This window comes from Ursus arctos, unplaced genomic scaffold, assembly GCF_023065955.2.
Source record: "Ursus arctos isolate Adak ecotype North America unplaced genomic scaffold, UrsArc2.0 scaffold_37, whole genome shotgun sequence".
In the NCBI taxonomy this organism is placed as follows: domain Eukaryota; kingdom Metazoa; phylum Chordata; class Mammalia; order Carnivora; family Ursidae; genus Ursus; species Ursus arctos.
This window is the reverse complement of record NW_026623053.1, coordinates 7,159,222-7,172,464: the sequence shown is the minus strand read 5'-3', so window position 1 is coordinate 7,172,464 and position 13,243 is coordinate 7,159,222. Positions and strand designations below refer to the sequence as shown.

At 46.2% G+C, this 13,243-nt stretch overlaps 1 protein-coding gene and 1 long non-coding RNA gene across 3 annotated transcripts in view; one reads left to right on the top strand and one right to left on the bottom strand.

The window, feature by feature from the left end:
* The window catches only part of LOC123000352 (uncharacterized), a 249,549-nt gene extending 238,998 nt beyond the window's left edge, over nt 1-10,551 (bottom strand). Inside the window, exons 1-2 of one of the 2 annotated variants that reach the window (XR_006408307.3) lie at nt 10,283-10,551; nt 8,498-8,569 (exon numbers count right to left, since the gene is read on the bottom strand). This is a non-coding gene — a long non-coding RNA (uncharacterized LOC123000352). The remainder of the gene's footprint in view (nt 1-8,497; nt 8,570-10,282) is intronic. The other variant, XR_007187910.2, reaches the window with a different exon arrangement.
* A 12-nt stretch (nt 10,552-10,563) lies between these two features.
* STXBP6 (syntaxin binding protein 6) overlaps nt 10,564-13,243 on the top strand; it is a 239,345-nt gene continuing 236,665 nt past the window's right edge. The window contains exon 1 of the mRNA XM_026486466.4: nt 10,564-10,827. The gene's annotated coding sequence lies outside the window, so the exon portion shown is untranslated. The remainder of the gene's footprint in view (nt 10,828-13,243) is intronic.

The following is a 13,243-nucleotide window of genomic DNA, read 5'->3' as shown; positions in this document are numbered from 1 at the left end:
AAAATGATTAGCAAAGAGTTTGGGGATCAAGATGGAGTAAATACATCATAGACACTATCCTGCTGAAATTACGTCAACAAACCTGAATAAGACAACTATTTTTTATCCATAAGAGCACACCATCTTGCCTGACCTCGCAGCAGTATTCAACACAGCTGATCACACTTTCCTTCTTGAAATACTATTTTCTTTGTTCCAGAATTACCCAACAAAGCTCCAGCCTGGAAGTCACCTGTGATAGCTCTTCCTCCTCAACAAGACCTCTTAATGCTGTAGCTCCTTGGGAGTGAAAATGGGCTTTTCCCCCCCTAAACATTCTACGCTCCTTCTCTTTACCAGCATCAAATGCCATCTGAATGCCAACGGCTCCCAAATATCAAATTTCCAACCAGATCTGTTTTCTGATCTACTTTTCCAAACCTGTACACTACCTCTTTGACTCTTCCACTTGGTTCTCTGACAAGATCTCAACTTCCTGTCCAAAATGGATATCTTCGTTTTCTTTCCTAAATTTCCAACTATATGAAATATGCGAGTGACATCACCATGTACCCAGTGGTTTAAGGAAGCAAAGGAGGACCAGAGTTAGTTTCCATCCCTACTCCCAACCCATTAGTACACTTCATTTTTCTCACCGCCAGAGTATAGTTTACTGTCCCCTTTTCCTCATTTCCCCAGTTTTAAAACTTACCTAAACCACTCTCATCTCTCTCACCCAGACTGCCACAATAGTCTCCAAAGTGCTTTCCTTTCTTCCACTCTTGATTTATTTCCAACCATTCCCCACATAGTGCAAAGTGGTCTTAAAACATAAACAGGTCCCCGCCACCCTTCCACTTGAGGAACTGCAAAGGAATTAATAGGTAAATCCTGAAAGCACTGCTTGAACCTGTCGCCTGGGGCACACCATTCGCCTCTCACGCATGATGCTCCAATCACACTGGTCCTTCTTCCACCTCGGTAATGGCATCAAACCCTTTCCCACATCTGGGTTTCTGCTCCTCTGCTCCTGCTGTTTCCACCTAGAACACTCTCCCCCAGTCTTCCCTCACTAACTTTGGTTCTTCCTTTACTTCCCCAGTTTCCTTGACAAATATCCTTTTCTCCAAACCAGCTTAGGTTCCCGTATTATATACTAACCTCTTACTCCATGGCATGAGTCAGTTTGTTAACTATACATCAGCTTGTCTAATATCTTTTTCCTGCATCAGACTCTGAGGTCACTATGTCAGGAATCATATTTGTCATTTTCATTGCTGCAAACCCGATGTCTCGTACAGTGCCTGGGCATATGATTAGTTTCAATAAAACTTATACAATGTCATGTATTAAATTTTTTAAAAATTAAGCTGGTTTCATAAACAGTCTCCACGTAGTTATCCCATTTATTGTTTATAAATGATACACAATATTTCATCAAATATGACTAAATTATTATTAAATATGACCTAATTAATGTGATTGATTAATTAATTAAATGTGACCAATTATTAAATTATGACCAAGTTATCATTAAAGATGACCATATTAATAAATATGGCCAAATTATTTCCTGTTTCCTGAGAAGTGTTATCCATTTTTGCTATTACAATTAATGCTGCTATGATAGAGCTGTTTCCTTAAAAGAAATTCACGGAGGTGGAAACCACAGGGCTAGAGTCTCTTAATATTGCCCCCACAGGATCATCAATTTTTCCTGGAAAACATTATAACATCAGGACCCCCAAAATGACTGATTTTGAATAATGTAGTCATACTTTTTAATGCTCATCAAAGAAAACATACCTACACTATGTGAATTCCAGTCCTACAACAAAGGCTCCCCATGTGGGTCATATACTCATTTTATGAGTCACAACAGTATTGACACTAGTAGCGTCTAATTTCTTATAAGTCCTATTATGTTTTATGTGTGGGAAAATTATAACGACACCAGGATGTCTCTCGGGAAGACATATTGATTCTGAATATGACATCATAAATCTCATCTAGAGTCCAGGTTTTTAATTGACTCAGCTATCAATTAAGAGTAATAAAATGACTTGTTCTTTTAACTTGTAACTTGTAGCCAGAAACTCATCACCTTTATTCAAGGATGCATTATGAAAACTTGAATTAGAAACACTAAATATTTTTCAGTACGATTTCTTTCTTTTTTTTAATTTATTTTTTATTTATTTTTATTTTTTAATTTAATTTTTTATGTAAAGTTCGATGATTCATTAGTTGTGTATAACACCCAGTGCACCATGCAATACGTGCCCTCCCCACCACCCATCAGCATTTCTTTCTAAAGAAAAAAAAAAGGAATCTGAAAAAAGATTTTCAAAAATACCTTTTTTCTTTAGAAAAAAAATGAATTTATTAACTATCAAGTGGGAATAGACATGGGACAAAAAAGTGGTCAAAGAGTTAGTCCGTTCAGAGGCCAGAGCATACTTAAAGGCAGAGATCAAGTCTCCAGCAAACAGAATCGTGATTTTATTCCAGAAAGAGGTCTACTTTGGACGAGGTCTAAATGAGGAGTGCTGTGATGGGGTGGGTCTGAATCTGATCTGGTCCAGTTAGCTTCTGGAAAATGGGGTCATTTCCCTGTCCGGTGTATTGGGGCTCTTTAAAGATGAATATAACATGGTTCCTGGGTTCCTGTTTCAAACAGGCTCAAGCTCATCCCTGGGGCTGCACTCAGTTTTTCAGAGGCAATTACTTTATGAATGTTGCTGTTTCTTTCTTCTTTCCCTTCCCTTGTTTCATTAAATAAATAGGCTTTTCCCCCCAGGGCCCACCATGCTAGACACTCTAGAGGCTAGAACGAAGATTCAGGCAAGTCCCAAGCCTCGAGCAGGATGGATTAGACCTGTGCAAAGACGCACGGTGTAAACAGACTGCAGTAAGACACAGGTTAGTGAGTGGAAGACACTTCTGCTGGCAGTCGTGATGGTTTCCAGAGGAGGCATTGCAGACAGCTCGACAACGACAGGGTAGAATTTAGGTACACAGAGACGAGGCCTGGAGATTGGAGGAAGAAAGGGGATCTGGGGCAAAGGAAATGCATTTCACCTTTATGTAAAGTGTTTTTGGGTTTTTTTCCCTGTCTTTCTTGGCTGGGTGACCTAGCCCATGCTTCTGAAACTTTCACCTACAAATGAATTAACTGGCGGTCTTGTTAAAAGGCAGATTGTGATTCGCTGGGTCTGGGCTGAGCAGGAATCTGCATTTCTAGTAAGCTCCCAAGTAAGGCTGAGGCTGCTGGTCTGAGAAGGGCAGTCGTGTTTGTGTAAGATTTAATTTATTTTAGAGAGCAAGCACGAGCAGGAGGACAGAGGGAGACAGCCTCTCAAGCACACCCCACACTGAGCGCAGAGCCCCATGTGGGGCTCAATCTCACGACCCTGAGCGCGGGGCCTGAGCAGAAACCAAGAGTCTGACGCCCCACGGACTGCCCCGGGTAGGCACCCTGAGAAGCGCAGTGAAAGGCATCAAGTTTCTACAATGAGGCAGTTTCAGCAGCAGTCTCAGGGCTGCCTGGGGCTGGGCGGGTCCTTTGGGCCTGAAGAGCTTCTAGGGACAGAGCCGCAGGAGTTTCTTTCCCTGTGACTGTCTTGGGAAGGCTAGGGGACCAGAACGTACAGAGGAGAAGGAGCTGTGCGTGTCCCAGGGGAGGCCCCTCCATCTCAGACAAGAAGGGATTGCATCATTCTCTCCTCTAAACCAGCAGCACAGAAGCTGGGGGAGAGATAGCAGCTCTGTGTGCTCACTGACTTGCTTGTGTCCCGGCAGCATAAAGGACTCTCTGTTAGGCTCAAAAGCCTAGCCGCTTTTCTGGATCTTGGTGGAGACAGTCACTTTAAACCAAAAACAGGTCTTTCAAAAACACTGCTGAACTAAAGAAGGCGTCATTAGGACGGTTCCGTCTAACAAACTCTGAACTTAATACAACAAACCAAGTTTGAGTTAAGGGGGCGTCCCTGCTGCAGTTGCATGTGATCAAAACGTTAGTATATATTTTTTTCTGCGGAAGACCACTCTTCAAGACTTTCAATTCATGCAAGTCAAAAGAGAAGAGTCATACTTGGCTACTTGTGATAGAACTTCAGAACTAGTCACTGTTGAAATTGACCTGTATAATGTCTTAGTAAATCTTGAGTCCTAACTTCATAAATACAAATGCTGCAATCTTTAAACTAGTAATCTACCCCTCCCCCCACTGCCTTCTCTTTGGAAATATAGTAATAGGTGGAAACACTAGGATATCTGGACAGGAGAAGGTAAAACAATTTTAAAGCATTTTCTATGCATGTTAAATCATTTTTGTGAGAACAGGAATGCTATAGTGCGTCTAGGGAGATAAAATATGATTGCTTGTAGCAGAGGCAATGCTTCTAAGAACCGTCTCAGACTGGAGACTCAAAACACATTCTGGGATTCCCCCTCCCATTTTTCTTGCCGTTACCAAGACGGGTGGTCGGGAGATGAAAGCAGTATTTATTCAGCACTTGCTGTGGGTCGGGTCCTGTGCTATGTACATTACCCATGTCCCCTTTTAATCCTCCAATGAATACCATACGTAGATGGTAATATGAGACAAGCAATCTGGTATCAAGGGAAGGTGTAGAGTTCGCCCAAGATCATATAGCAAGAAGGAGATGAAACAGAGGTTCAAACCCAAATCTGTCTAAAATCAAACCCTTGCCCTTTCTACCATGGCATGCTGCTGACCACCAGACTGTTTTATGTTTCTCACTGAGGACAGTTGGCTTCCTCATGGCAGCTGTTCTTGTTAGATGTTGAGTTACATCAGAAGTCCATGGCGTTAGTGATCGGTTAAACTTAAAGACCTCTAAGAGGGGCGCCTGGTTGGTGCAGCTGTTAAGCCTCTGCCTTTGGCTCGGGGCGTGGTCCCAGCGCTGTGGGATCGAGCCCCACGTCAGGCTCCTCCGCTATGAGCCTGCTTCTTCCTCTCCCACTCCCCCTGCTTGTGTTCCCTCTCTCGCTGGCTGTCTCTGTCAAATAAATAAATAAAAATCTTTAAAAAAAAAAAAAAGACCTCTAAGATCCCTCCCAAACGTTCACATTCCCTCCCACCACAGTGCCTTTGCAAGTGCTGTTTTAAAATTCTGCTTGAAATTCTCTTTCCTTTTTTTTTAAAGTAAAGTATGACTCTTCTCTTTTCTCTTGACTTGCATGAAATTCTCTTTCCTTTTTTTTTTTTTTTTTTCCTTACTAATTCCTTCAGATTTCTCCTGCAGACCTCAGTTCAGGCATTATTGCTTCAAGAAAGTCTTCCTTTCCTTTGCCCACTATTTCTTTGTTACTGCACTTTACTTTATTGTGCTCCACACGTAATGTGGTTTTTACAAATTGAAGGTTTGTGCAAATAGCAAGAGACCTAGAATTAGAATTGGAGCCTGAAGATGTGACTGAATTGCTACAATCTCATGATAAAACGTTAACGGATGAGGAGTTGCTTCCTATGGATGAGCAAACAAAGTGGTTTCTTGAGCCGGAATCAACTGCTGGTGAAGATGTTCCTTGCCTGATGCTACCCTCTGGATCAATCAATTGCTACTTTGCAGATTTCATCCATCAAGCATTGGGCAGCTGTCACTGTAGCCCCTCCTACAGCTGCTGCGTAGTCAAACATCCCTCCCGTGGCTGGGCAGTCATAACCTCACCCATATTATGTGGGGTCTGGATGATCCTCATCTCCTTCCTAGCTGACCTTCTGGAGACACCGCAGATAGGCATCACTGTGGACGGTGGTCATCTCCTCCCCAGAGGCTACTTTGGGCTTACCCATTCTCATTTGCTTATGCAGTGTACATGCATCAATCAAAGAATGTACCGTACTGGCCTACGTGGGGACTCTGGCCAGGGAGTCACCCATGCTGACCTACTTGGGACTATAGATGGAAATGAGGCAGCAACTGCCCACTGCCCACTAGTCCCTCCATCTTCCAATTCCAGCTGTTCTGGAGCCAACATCTGGATCTGGCTTTGTTCGGACTCAACCCAGGCTCTGGTTCCTATTCCTCTCCCCACAATTTCTACTATATACTTTTAATAGCCCAGACCTTTGATTATGAAAGTTATCACAGACGCAATTTTATACTGATGAATGTGTTCAAAATAGCAGATTCCTTCTTTTTAGAGGTCAGCTCTTTGTCTCCTATCCCTGATGATGCACCTGAACGGTGACAGCTGGTAACTGTCATTTGTTGATGGGCTCCTGCTTCTGAGCTAGGCATTGGATGAGGGAAAATGAATTTAAGACTTGTTCCCTGCACTCAAGGAACTAACAATCTGAATGGAAACACATGGCTGATATATATTAATTAGTAAATTAGGGACAGAATGTGTACCGTGACAACTCAGTCAAAAAAGGTGGATTTCATTCATAAACCAGCTAGAATCTTTACACCAATATTAATAAAACTTTACACCAATACTAATTGTGTGCAAAATAGAATAGGGCCCCAAGCATAAGCACCAAAGCCTATTTCAATGCTGTGGGTCTCCCCACCATCTTATGTCACTAAAAGTGACAGGTTTCACTCCCACTCGATATATACATGCAACAGCCACAGATTTATCCCTAGCCTGGGGGTAATTCTGTTCTTGCCAGAGGAACCATTGGGAAAAGCAAAATAATATTGCCAATATTCCAGGGACTATGGTCAAGAAAAATGGCATTCTCACATGGATCAACCTAAAAGTTAAGCTGAGACTTCTTGAATTTCTTACCTGAAAACACATCATCAGAATGAAGAATTTGAAAAGCCGTTAGCTACATTGTGTAGTAGGATTTAAAAAAAAAAATACAGACTTTACTAGTCTTGAAGACATTGATTGATGATGCTAAAAGTGACATTGTTAAAAATAGTTACAATGCACAATTTCCTGGATCAAGCTGTCTTTGTCCATAGCAGTTCATTCCATTTGCTATTTTTTTTTAAGATTTTATTTATTTATTTGAGAGAGCGAGAGCACACAAGCAGGGGGAGCAGAAGAGGGAGAGGGAGAAGCAGGCTCTCCGCTGAGCAGGGAGCCCGATGTGGGGCTCGATCCCAGGACCCTGGGATCATGACCTGAGCTGAAGGCAGACGCTTAACAGACTGAGCCACCCAGGCACCCCCCATCTGCTATTTAGACAGCCCTTCCTTTGACAGCCCCGGGCAAACTAAGGCATCTAAATCTGTGGGTGTTTTAGGTTGAGGTTGACACTGGGCATTACAGGTTTCAGGAGAACTCTAGGTGAACACAATTTTTTTTCTTGCACCACTTAATACTCAGAAGTAGGGTTTTGCCATGTGATCCGGTGTCCTTACAACCATGACTATACTTGTGCCACAAGAGAAAACTGTTTTCATGTTTCCCTTTTCTATTCCAGAACATAATTGTAATTTAAAAGTCTAGGATTTGGCACGTAGATGACCTGTAAGGCATTTTTCAGTTTTGTGGTTTCATGATCAGACATCAAGAGAAAAAAAAAAAAAAAAAACAACTATTCTTGCTCTCGTGTGTGGGATATTTCTATAACCAGATGCAAAAAACTGGTAACAATGCTTCTTGGAGAGGGAAACGTTCTCTTTACTGAGACTTTTGGATTGAGCTTCTTTTTAATATCATGTATTATTTACTACCAATAATAAAAATTACTTAAAAAACAGATACAATTAATTTAAAATTTAAGTAGACAAAGCATTTTACTCGGAAAAGAACATGCTTGTATCCTGTTTCCATCCTTTAGAAACGTTTATATCCCGTTCTTGTTCTTCTTTACAATTTTATCATTATTGTGATTTTTTAGAAATAATTCTTAGTGGGGTGCCTGGGTGGCACAGCGGTTAAGCGTCTGCCTTCGGCTCAGGGTGTGATCCCAGCATTCTGGGATCGAGCCCCACATCAGGCTCCTCTGCTATGAGCCTGCTTCTTCCTCTCCCACTTCCCCTGCTTGTGTTCCCTCTCTCGCTGGCTATCTCTATTTCTGTCAAATAAATAAATAAAATCTTAAAAAAAAAAAAAAAGAATTCTTAGGATCTATGGGAGGTTGGACAGAAGATTTGGATGATATAGGGGCACCTGGGTGGCACAGTCGTTAAGCGTCTGCCTTCGGCTCAGGGCGTGATCCCGGCGTTATGGGATCGAGCCCCACATCAGGCTTCTCCACTAGGAGCCTGCTTCTTCCTCTCCCACTCCCCCTGCTTGTGTTCCCTCTCTCGCTGGCTGTCTCTCTCTGTCAAATAAATAAATAAAATCTTAAAAAAAAAAAAAAGAAGATTTGGATGATATAAATTGCTATATATTCTGCAAATGTTTGTATCTACCTGTACTGTGATAGGTCCAGGGCTAGGTACTTCCGCCTTTCTACAACTTCTGGAAGGCTTCTTGTGTAAAAATACAAGCATTTTTTGTCTTTGAGAGGTCTGCATGCTTAAAATGCTTCCCACAGACAAGTGGCAGTTAGCTCTATGAATGCCGCAACCCAAGAACTCACCTGCTGCAACAGCGATCGGGGCACTGGGGTAAGTCCCACGTGTCTCATCGAGGCAAAGACTGCACTGATGACCTGCAGGTGAGATAGAGGGTAGCCATACAGAGGGTGGGAGTCATGTTGAGTGACAGGCAGTAGAAACAAATACAGAGATATCTTAATTCACAAAATTGTTGAAATACCCAAAAGCTGATTCCAAAGAGCTGTCAACAGAATCCCACCCACAGTAAAAGAGCTTGTTAAATCAAAGAAGCTTCCTGCTTAAGACAACTTTTGGAAAGCCATAGAACTTCTTTGCTTAAATTCTATTTCATATAGACATGGAGATAAGAACAATGCTTTATATTTGCTTAAACTCTCAGTTTTCAAAGCCCTTAGGCAGACCTTATTTCTCTGAATCCTCACAAAAAACACATGAGAATCATGTGACAATTTCACACATGAGAAAAAGGCAGCTTAGAAGTGGAGCCTCTTGGGGCGCCTGGGTAGCGCAGTCGTTAAGCGTCTGCCTTCGGCTCAGGGCGTGATCCTGGCGTTCTGGGATCGAGTCCCACATCGGGCTTCTCCGCTGGGAGCCTGGTTCTTCCTCTCCCACTCCCCTGCTTTGTTCCCTCTCTCGCTGGCTGTCTCTCTGTCACATAAATAAATAAAATCTTTAGAAGTGGAGCCTCTTGCCCATGGAAACCTGGTAGGAAATGGCCGAGGTTGAGACCAGAACCTGGGAGTCCTACCTGTGGGCACTCAGCTAACCCCGCCACACGCCTCTCCAATTATAAGCAAAGTAAAGGTGACTTTGTTAGGGAAATGCAGCTGATTTTCACAAGAGCACAACAGTGAGTGTGCCCTAGGTACCCCATTTCTCCCATTCTTCTCCAAACCCCTTTCCCATTTCAGTATGCCACAAAACTTAAGGGGATGTCAAGGAACTCAGAAACCAATATAAATATTTTGATGCAATATTTTAAAATTAATACAATAAGTGCATGATGAAAAATATTAAAATTTAAAATAAAGACAGGGTCAGCATTACTGGTTTTTCCTTTTCTTCAGACTCCAAAATGCCTCTGCAGGGCACTGTTAGCTGATCCTGCAGTGACTTCCCCCTTGGGTACTTTTATTAATGATGTTTCCCAAAAGTTAGTTCTCATTACCCCTTTCCACACCAGTAACTTTTATTCTTGAATGCTCCAGTGTTTATCTGTTACCCTCTTTTGTCTGGAAAATCCATTTCCCTTAGTAACTGGTAGGACTTCGATGGCCATCTGAATCATCTTGGACCCTTTCCAGTGCCTTCCTAAACCACAGTGGGCACTCAGCACCTCTTTGCTAAAAAAAATGCAGAAATCACAATCCTCAAATTAGCTCTCTGCGAGCAGAGAAGGAACCCAGATACATTTTGTTTGGTCCAGTGTTGTTAAAAAACTGCACTTGTTCTCAAGATGTAAAAATCAGGATGTTTTCCGTGAGAAAAAAAATCAAACTCCCTGTCATTTCTTGAAAAACCAGAAAATCTAGCAAAGGTAGGCCTGCATTCTTCCATGACAGCACTGGGCATTGAGAACAGAGTGTGTCTTTAGAGCCCTCTCCACTGCTCTGCGTCCTAGCTGGGTCACTTATTTTCACTACTCGCCAGGCCCCCATTAGCTCTTCGAGTTTGCGACCCCAGGCTTGAGTGCACTGGATAAAACCCATGTGCTGGATCCACTCGTTTTCTACTCTTAGAATAAATACTCCGTTTTCTTCCTTTCAAGCAGAGTCTTGCAGAGAGACTCACAGAAGCAAGCTTACCTTTCCAGCCCACAAACTTCTCACAACCCGTGAAACTTGCATTGCCCTCCGAATACTGTTTTTTTTTTCCCTCGGCCCTTTGCTCCAGGGCCCCCTCCCGGGCACTGGCCGGTCCCTCCCTACCCCAGCCCCACGCCTAGCGGTCCGGAGCCCGGGGCGGGTCCCCGGCCTCCCGCCGCAGCTCCCTGCCCGGGATCAGGGCGCTCGGGTTCGCCCACGGCGGCACTGGGCATGCTCAGAGGCGGCCGCGGGGGCAGGTTTGCTTCGCAGGCGCTCGCACTCGGCGGCGGGCGGGCGCGCGGCTGCAGCTGGAGCTCCAGCGCCCGGAGTTGGAGTTGCCGGGAGTTTCCCCCCCACCCCTCCCTCTTGGCGCGCGGCAGCGGGAGCCGGCGCGGGAGCCGCGAGCGGCGGCGAGCCAGCGCCAGGGCCCGCCAAGCCTTGTCCGGAGCCCGGAGCCCCGCGCGGGGCAGCCCCCGGGGAGGAGCCTCGCCGGCTGGGACGCGTGCCGCGCACTGGCACTGCCCGGGCACCAGCCGGGCTGCACGGTAGGGCCGGGGCGTGGGGCGCCGGGCGGGCGAGGCAGAGGCCAGGCCGGGGTTGTTGGGGGGCGGGGGGATGCGGCTGCAGCAGCCGCGTTGGTCGGGGCGCCCGGCGCTCGGTCCGAGGCGGCCGGGGCAGGGACCCCGCTGCGGGGCCCGAGGAGTAGGCAGGGGCCCAGAGATGCGTTCAAGTTGGCGGGCGGCGGGAGAGGGGTCTGCGCGCCCAGGCGCCACTGCTTTGTGCGCGCAGTGAAGGACTCGGTCCCTGGTTCTCCCCAGACCTGGGACCCGGTGTGTGGGGAGGGTTGGGCAAGCCGTGGAGCGGAGCAGTCTCCTCCGAGAAAGTTGAGGATGGAGCCCTTCTTTCCGCACTGTCCGCGGGGTAGGATGAGTCCCGAGGGTGCCGCCCCGAGGCCCCAGTGTGGAGGAGCCGAGAGGGTCGCTGCGCCCCTGGGCTGAGTTCCTCCACCCCTGGCTGAAATCCGCGAATCACCAGATTTTCGCTTCTGTGGCGTCTTCTAGGAAAATCATTCCTGCCAAAACTGAGGTAGGCTGTCCGGGCGGCACGGCTCCCTACCTCCAGGGCGTGTAGCTGGGCGCTGCCCCCTTCCCAGCCTCCGACGTGGTCAAGGGCGCCGGGTTCCGAGTTAGCGCGTGTAGGGCTGGTCGCAATCGAGCGCCACACACATGGGGCAACATGGGGCAACATGGCTGGGGTAGGCGGATGGTACAGTTTTTCCTCCAGCCTTTCCTCGGGTTTACAGCACCCTGCCAACCCCACCCTGTTCATCTTCGCAGAGGACAGGACTTGAGGGGAAGGACCAGGTGGAGCGTTTGAGTTGACATTCTGCTCCTTGAGAGAGGGTGCCTGGATTGTATCTGCCTTGGGCTCTGGCCCCAAGACTTCATAACGAATCCTCTCTTTTATTATTCTTACTTAGGGACTGGGTGGGAAAGAATAGGACCAGTGGGTTCACCAGAATGTCCGCCTCGTCCCTGGGGCTCCTAACATCGCGTTGCAGGCCACCCCAGGACCCTGGAACTGGCATCGTGCACATTGCCCGGGTGTGGAGGAGGATGCCGGTTTCCCCTAGCTCCACTTTTTTCACTTCTTGTTTTGAGTTTTGGGGTTTTGCTTGCACACGAGTCAGAGCTGTGCTGTCATAACCCGGGGCGGGGAGGGGGGGTTGTTTTGCTGGGGGGGGGGGAATGGTGGTGGAGGAGCTTCAGCCAGGCAGTGAGCCGCTGTTCGCCTCAGAGGCTGCTAGTGGGAATTGGTCCAGAAATGATTATGCAGGCTAGAAATATGCCTCTCTCTCTCTCTCTCTCCTTTTTTTTTTCTTTTTTGGCTGAACACCTTGGCTGTTGGGTTTGTGTGTTAAGTTCTTAAAGGGGCACCCACATACTGCTCGAGTGCCATGCTTTAGGGGCTCACCGCTTCTGCTGCATGTTTTTCTTTTTGCTTTTTCCTTGGGGTTAATCTGCTTTGGGGCTGAGCTCCAGCTGTGGGAATCACATGGCTTGGGTACACACGTTCTAGAGTCAGACCTGAGGTCAAGTTTTACCTTGACAGCTGATGACTGTGCTGATAGACAAGTAGCCACTCTGAACTTCGGTTTCCTCTTCTATCAAATAGGGACATTAGGGGCCTTATCTCCTTTCATTGCAGGATTGTTGAGAGACTTGGGTGAGATAATAGAAATGAAAGTTCTACGAACACTTGAAAGCACCATTCAGGTCTTAACTGTGGCTGTGCTCTTTACTTAGTTTTTCTGAATTAATGAATTCTTTTAACTATAACAAGACACCTAAGTCTTTTACCCACCCCTCACTGAGAGGCTTAGTTGCTCAGGTCTTCAGAAATAGCTGTGTATCTTTTTTTTTTCTTTTCCTGAAATCCACCTCTCTTGATATTAAGGGTTGAGGATTGAGTCCTCCATATTTATCCGAGGGAAGAAGCGTGGTGTAGATTAGGTCGTCTCCAGGGTTGCCTTATCAATGTTCAGAGTCCTGGGCCCCAGAATTGGCATGTCAGCTAGACCCCTGTGAAGACAACTAAGGTTGATGAGTCAGCAGACCCTGGGCTGGAGCTCTGACTTGGCCTCCAACAGTGACCTTGAACTAAGGACTCAACCCTTGATCAGCCTGAGATGAAGATCCAATAGTCACCAGAGACAAGAACGGATGGGATTTCCTCTCACTCAGCTAATAAGGGTTTAATCGGGCTCCTGAGCCTCCCAGGTGCTGCGTCTTCCCTAATCCTAGCGCAGGGGTTCTCAAGCACGAGCGTCAGAGTCACCTGGAGGGCTCGTTAAAACAAGGATTGCTGGGCTGCCCTGCCAGAGTCCTGATTCTCTAGGTCTAGAGTGGAGGGAAGGGCGCCCAAGAATTTGCATCTCTAACTAGTTGCAGATGACGCCAG